The sequence below is a fragment of the Hordeum vulgare genome, chromosome 3H (assembly GCF_904849725.1).
Source record: "Hordeum vulgare subsp. vulgare chromosome 3H, MorexV3_pseudomolecules_assembly, whole genome shotgun sequence".
NCBI classification, from domain to species: domain Eukaryota; kingdom Viridiplantae; phylum Streptophyta; class Magnoliopsida; order Poales; family Poaceae; genus Hordeum; species Hordeum vulgare.
The window spans coordinates 86406428-86414634 of NC_058520.1; positions in this window are offsets into that span (position 1 = coordinate 86406428).

The following is an 8207-nucleotide window of genomic DNA, read 5'->3' on the forward strand; positions in this document are numbered from 1 at the left end:
CTATTGGCACATCCCATCAATATGAAGATTGTGCCCGTTGTTTTAAGTGATATGATCAATGATTTGGGTTATCCCACACGTGTATTACGGAAAAATTATATCGGGAAGAAGCAAGGTCTTCGACACAGTAAAGGGGCTCTTGGTATTACAACAACTTATAAAAGGGGAACATCTACCAAAGCCTCCATACGCTTCTCACATCCCCATTGCTATCGCCTTCCCAATCTCTTGAGCTCTAATCGTCCAAATCCACCCCCCACAAATCTCCTTAGGCCACTCCCCCGGTTCGGCCGTGGCACGTTCCGGTTCCAAGGGTAAGTGGGAGGCATCTAGCATCACAGACGACAACATCCAGGAGCTGAAGCGCACCAACTATCTTGTGGTCAATATCATCCACCATGCTCTAGAGGAGGGCCAGGTCATCCCCACGCCGAAGCAAGGCGAGAGGGCGGTGTTCATCCCCCACTTCATTCGGGGACTAGGCTTCCCTCTCCACCCCTTTGTTAGGGTTTGATGTTCTTCTGCGGGTTGCATTTTCACGATCTCGCCCGAACTCCTTCTTGCATATTTCGGCCTTCGTTGTTATCTGTGAGGCCTTTCTGTAGGTCCAACCACACTTCAGCTTGTGGCTAAAGGTCTTCAATGTTAAGCCGAAGATAGTAAAGAACTAGCATGCTGACTATTAGGGGGGGCAAAAATGGGGTGCATCCTATGAGTCAACTCTCGTGAAAATGAGGGACGAGAAGGGCCATGCGTGGTCATGGTGGTATCCTAGACCCATGGGTTTTGGGGATAAGAAGGGCATTGCGACGAATTTGACACAGAAGTTGTGTCGACTATCATTCTTAGAGGCGTGGAAGACTGTCGCTATCAGTAGATTGGCTGCTTGGGAGGGCTCTAAGAGGAAGGCGAGGTGCTGCGCAAGGCTGAGGGAGCAAGGGGGCCTTTTATAGGCGTTGGAGTTCGATTCTGCGAGCTACTGCTCACTCCGACTCTGCGACACCTACTAGTGGCGAACAATGGAGGCGTGGCTTGCTGGCGGGGCTTGTCGTGGTAGGCGGCGAGGTTGGAAATGAGGTCGACGAGATGGAATTCTCGAGAGCGTGCTAGGTGGCCCGGGAGCACCGACCTCAACAGGTGGCGACGACAGCTAGCGATTGGCATGTCGGGCATGTGACGGGGTGCTACAGAACAGAAGGGGGAGGTCGGATGGAGTTGTGGCGCGACACGGCGAGCAGCAAAATTATTAGGACAAGCTGGGGAGGGGTTGTCATGGGACACGACGACTCGGACGCGAGCACGTGCAAAACGCGTTCTCTGCTCGCGCTTCCGGGACGCACGACACCTGTTCGACGAAATGCCAGGGTGGCTTAGGGAGCTTTCACGCAACTAAGAATTAGTAGGGTGATGGTTTTTGGGTAAAATAGGTATAGTGGACATGCTTGATTGGCTAATGGACCAGGTTGGCAGAGAGATTAGGGAGATGGTCAAAATTCTTCCCTAATTCAAGGTGTTTGACAGAATGTGAGAGCCACCTAGGTAGGTTTTCAAAAGATAAAATTTGGTAGAAATGTGTCCCTTTAGATGCTAAAGATAGTGGTGAAGTTAGCTTGGGAAAACGGAAAACTTCCTAGTGCAGTTTTGCCAGAATTCCATTATGGACACAAACTTCACGGAATATTTGGGCAAAAATAAAAGTTGAATCTAGAGCTAATCCCTTGGACTTCAGGGTTTGGTCAGAAGGACTAGCAGTGGGAAAAATTTCAAGAATTTTAGGGCTAGTAAAAATGGGGTTGCAATTCAAACCACAAAGTGGACCAGATTTGAAAACCTGATATCGGGCTCAAAGATTTCAAAAGACTAAGGGAGGTTTTTGGAAAAAGTGATATGTGGGCATCATTTGACCTCTCCAAGTTTTTGTGGAATTTTTTGAAGAAATATTTAAGATGGTTGTAGTGGAACAAGGGCAATTCTAGAGTTGAAAATGCTATTAAAAGAGTTAGTTGTGGGCAAGTTTTATTATAAAAATTATTCCTACTAAATTTTTAAATGATATAAAATGATTTAAGTAAAATATTCAAATCCCAATTTACTTCCCAAAGATCTTTGCATGGGGGGAAGAATTTTTGATAAGAAGGTTATGAAATTAGCAATGAGACAATTATATTTAAAAGTTCTATTTGTGGCCAAATTCTAATTAATAAAGATATGATTAATTTTTTTTGTGGTATTACAAACAAAATTAGTTATTAATACAATCCATGAGAAATTATGATAGAGGAGAGGAGATTCACATACATATATACTATCTTGGACATCTTTTATGATTGTGAGCCCCCACCAAATATTATATAATGATCAAAGTGTTTACGTTGGACAAGGAAGACGGCGTAATGAGTTATGTTTCTTTAGATTCACATATAAGTTATATTCTCATGGATCCTCTAACATGCGGTGCTTGTCTAGTATCCTTTTCTATCCCACGTAGATATACTACTTGTGCATCCAGAACCCTTAAACCTAGTTTCTTGTCATGAGAGTCCACAATACCTACCTATGGATTGAATAAGATCCTTCAAATAAGTTTTCATTGATGCAGAAAGCAATAAAAATTGCTCCTAAACATGTATGATATTTTATTGTAAGGGAAAATAAGCTTTGTATGATCTTGTGATGGCAAAGAAATAAAAGCGATAGACTGCATAATATAGGTTGCTATCATAAGGGGCAGCATAAAGTGACATTCCTTTACATTAAGGGCTTTCACATTCTAAATTAGAAAGCACATGAAAACCTCTGCTTCCCTCTGCGAAGGTCCTACCATTTAATTTCTTGTATTTACTTTATGCAAGTGTCAATAATGTTTATCTCTATTCCTACCTATTAATTCTCTAGTTGGCAAGCATCATGTGTTGGGTAAAGATCGGGATACATATATCCAGTTGGATATAGGTGATCATGAGTCATTATTGTTGACGTTATCCTTGAGGTAAATAAGTTTGGGTGGCGAAACCATTAAATACCCTATCTTCCTATGTGTTCAATGGAAATATTATCTTCAAAAATATGCAATGAGTGTCTACAATCATAGAAGACTAAATGATAGTTGAGCATGTGAACTTGCTAAAATGAAAGCTATTACATAGACTATTCTCTGTAATATAATGAATTGTGATTCTCTTAATGACTAAGAACATAGTTTGTTGATTGTCAATAAAGTTTATGATTCATACTTCAACAATTGTGGATAGATTGTTACTTGTTTATGAGAAGTCATATGATGAAAAACTTGATGCTATGTTAATATTCATGATGCTCTCATGTCCATATTCTATTTTTATCGACACCTCTCGCTCAAATTATGTGGTCATTATTATCAAGTTCAGCTTCCGCTTGCGGACAAGCAAGGTCTAAGCTTGGGAGAGTTGATTCCATTTTGCATCATGATTTCCTACTGATATTTATATTAAACTTGATCATTATTCCACTTTATGATACAATTCTTGTGCCTTTTCTCTCTGAATTTACAAGGTACATCACAAAGAGGAAAATTACTGAAAACTGGAATGCTTGATGAGCAAACCAAGAAAAAGGCTGAAAATTCTGTGAACTCTGAATGAATAGAAACTTCACTAGGAATTTTTGTGGAATATACATGAATTTATGGAGAAACAAATATACCATAGGGTTCCTCCTTTTGGTGTCAAGCCAACACGGTGTGCCCACCCCCTGGGCGTGCCCTTATGCCTTGGGACCACCTCCCAGGTGCTCCGGCCTCCCTCTTCTAGTATAAGTTGGGTTTTGACCTAAAAAATAAGAATATACTTTCAGAACAAAGTGCCACTATCTTGAGGCGGAAACCTGAGCAAAGGCCTTTTTGCTCTCTAGTAGAGTGATTCTGCTGGAAAACTTCCCTCTAGAAGGGGGACATCAAAGCCACCGCCATCACCAACGCTCCCTCCTTCATGGGAGGATCAATATTCAGCAACATATTCACCAGAACCATCTCATCTCAAACCCTAGTTCATCTCTTGTATTCAATCTTTCTCTCAAAACCTCAAATTGGTATGTGTGGGTTACGAGTAGCATTGATTACATCTTGTAGTTGATGCTCGTTGGTTTACTTGGTGAAAAATAATATGTTCACATCCTTATTCATAATTATTACACCTCTTATCTCGAACATGGTGATGATTTGTGAGTAGTTACTTTTGTTCCCAAGGACATGGGGAAGTCTTGTTATAAGTAATCATGTGAAGTTGGTATTCATTCGATATTTGATGATATGTATGTTGTTGCTTCCTTTAGTGGTGCCATGTGAATGTCAAGTACATGACACCTCACCACGTTTGGACCAAAGGGAAGGCATTGTGGATTAGTAATTAGATGATGGGTTGCTAGAGTGACATAAACTTAAACCCAAGTTTATGCATTATTTCATAAGGGGCTGATTTGGATCCACATGTTTCATGATAAGGTTAGATTTATCTTATTTTTCTATCGTAGTTGTGGATGCTTGCGAAAGGGGGTAATCATAAGTGGGTTTCTTGTTCAAGTCAGAACAACAGCTTAGCACTGATCCACCCACATATCAAATTATCAAAATAACAAACTCGAATCAACTCAACATGACGAATATGATTAGATGGAAATTCCCATGTGTCCTTAGGAGCACTTTATTTCATATAAGAGTACTTTCAGGCTTTTCCTTGGCTACAAAAAGGATTGGAATATCTTGATGCACACTTGTTACTATGGTTACTTGTCACTTGTTATGAATTATCTTGCTACAAAACTATCTATAACTGTTACTTATAGCATCTGCAGAGAATACCTTGCTGAAAAGTGCTTATCATTTCCTTCTGCTCCTTGTTGGGTTCGACACTCTTCTTATCAAAAGGAATACGATTGATCCCCTATACTTGTGGGTAATCATTCATTGCTATCATGTCTGAATTTGAAAAGGTTAGTGAAGTTCCTTCCACTAGTCCAGAAAACTTTGATCATCAAGCTTCCCCAAATCATGAGAGTATTAAAACAAGTTTTGACGAAGTTGCTATAAAAAACTTTATAACCTTGTGGATGATGATCCTCCTAAAGAAGAACCCACTGTCATGCAAACAAAGAAATATCGCATATACAGTGGTAATATTATTGGGAAATTGTAATTCAAGATTTTTTTTCACTTGTGCTGGCCCGTTACCATTTATAGGAGGATCTATTCTCACTATAACTAGTACTTATGTGGATGCTATTATTTTGCTTATAGTTGAATTGGAGGGACAATTTGTGCACTTGCATCCCCGTATACAGTGGTTGTTTCTGGAATTCTCTAATATCCATGATGCTTCTACTAAACCCTTAGCTACAATATTTCTTGTTCATGAGTTCACTCACATTATGCAAGAAGAGACGAAAATATTTGCTCATTATAGAATTAATAGTGAATGGCCACCTATAGAAGAAATTCTCTATCTCTTGGAATAAACAAGAAAATTGATATCAACGGGTTATGTTGCTTATGATGAGAATCATAGAAAAAAGGTTTCACCTAATGTTTTGGTTGATAAAAGTTCAGACCACAATGAACAATTTTTATAGAAAATCTTGGATTGGATCTTGAACTTGTGAAAGAATTGAAAACGTACCTTTATCAAAACTTTTGTAATGAAGAGTTGTATATTACTTATGAAAACTTTAAGGAGGAACCTCCTCCTCCTCCTGAGATTGATCTCACATATCCCTATGTGGTGAAATATAGCCCATTTAATTATTTTTGCTTACCCTTAAGGAAACTTGCTGCTGAAAGAAGACGATATTATTTTAGCAAAATGGACCATAATCATGATTATTACACTTGATACAATGCATTATGCCTAGCTAGGGGCATAAAATGATAAGGCTTGTCGGGAGGCAACCCAATAATTATCTTAATTTTATGTTTTACTTTCTATTTTAGTGTGTTGACATGATTATTATTACTATAATGGTTGTGTTTTAATGGTTTAATTAGTGTTTGTGCCAAGCAAAGCCTTTGGGATGATTTGGATGACAGTAGAATTGATCCTATGCAAAAAACAGAAACTTTTACGTCCACTACGGAATTTCTCTAATTTTACTAGTACATCTTTTTATATGATTTTTTACACAACATTGTTATACAAATTGCCCATGCTGTCCTTATTATTCAAAATTTTCGGGGTTCTAGAAATAAGGTTTAGTGCTGATCACTGTAGACTATTCTACTTTAGACAAATTTTGTTTTTGCTTGCATAGTTGGCTTATTTTGATGATACTATGGATTATATGGGAGGGAGTCATGGAGAAGTTAGAATATAATACTTTATGCAATAATTAAGGATGAATCAATTTATAACAATACCTAAACTTTCTGATTTTCCTATTATACTAATGGATCTCACGAGGTTTCTCTTGAGTTTTGTGTGCTAGAGTTTTCAACTTTTGGGTGAGACAATGATGGATGAATGAATAAGGAGTGAAAATACCCTAAGCTCAGGGATTCCCAAGGCATCCCAAGGTAATATCCAAGGAAGAGCCAAGCATCTAAGCTTGGGGATGCCCTAGAAGGCATCACCTCTTTCCTCTCCGTTCTATCGGTATGTCACTTCGAGCCATAATTTTATTCATCACATGATATGTGTTTTTCTTGGAGCATCATGTATTATAGTTTGCATTTATTTTAGTTTTCCACAATCATTGATTTTTGTACACACATATATATGAGAGACACATGTTCATTATAATTTGTTCGAATACTCTCTCTGCTTCACTTATATCTTTTGAGCTTGGCAGTAGCTCTAGTGCTTCAGTTATAACTTTTAGAGCATGACGACATTAAGATTTTTTAGAAATATGGTACTCTCATGATTCACTTAAATTTTTTGAGAGTGTCAGAAATAGTAATGCTTATGCAAGTGTTATAATACTAGTCCAAAAAGGATAGGTATTTGATACGTTGATACGTCTCCAACATATCTATCATTTTTTATGGTTCCATGCTATTATCTTGTCAACTTTGGATGTTTTATATGCATGAATATGCTATTGTATATCTTTTTTGGAACTAACCTATTAACTCAGTGTCTAGTGCTAGTTTCTGTTTTTCCGAGTTTTTGGCCTTTTTCACAACGGAATCCAAATGGGATAAAACTTTCGCGATGATTTTTTTGGACCAAAAGAGACCCGTGAAGCTTTGGAAGAAGGCCAGAAGAGCCACGAGGGAGTCACAAGCCCAGGAGGCGCCCCCTAGGCTGCACCTAGCAGGCTTGTGACCTCCTCGTGGGCCCAACCGACGTAATTCCACCGCCATAAACTCCTATAAATACAGAAACCCCCAAAAAGAAACCTAGATCGGGAGCTCCGCCGCCGCAAGCCTCTGTAGACACCAAAAACCAATCTGGAGCCCGTTCCGGCACCCTGTCGGAGGGGGAATCCATCTCTGGTGGTCATATTTATCATCCCCGCAATCTCCATGACGAGGAGGGAGTAGTTCACCCTCGAGGCTGAGGGTATGCACCAGTAGCTATGTGTTTGATCTCTCTCTCTCTCGTGTTCTTCAGATGTCTTGATCTCGATGTACCGCGGGCTTTGCTACTATAGTTAGATCTTATGATGTTCTTCCCCCTCTCCCTTCTTGTAATGAATTGAGTTTTCCCTTTGGAGTTATCTTATCGGATTGAGTCTTTAAGAACACTTGATGTATGTCTTGCACGTGTCTATCTATGGTGACAATAGGATATTCATGTGAGTACTTACGGGTTTCGTGACATCGGGAACCTATGCATATGGGTTGGCACACATTTTGACTCTCCGGTAGAAACTTCGGGGCACTCTTTGAAGTTCTATGTGTTGGTTGAATAGATGATTCTGAGATTATGTGATGCATATCGTATAATCATGCCCATGGATACTTGAGGTGACAATGGAGTATCTAGGTGACATTAGGGTCTTGGTTGATATGTGTCTTAAGGTTTTATTATAGTACGAACTCTATTATGGATCGAACGGAAAGAATAGCATCGTGTTATTTTACTACGGACTCTTGAATAGATTGATCAGAAAGAATAACTTTGTGGTGGTTTCATACCCGACAATAATCTCTTCGTTTGTTCTCCTCTATTAGTGACTTTGGAGTGACTCTTTGTTGCATGTTGAGGGCTAGTTATATGATCCAATTATGTTATCAT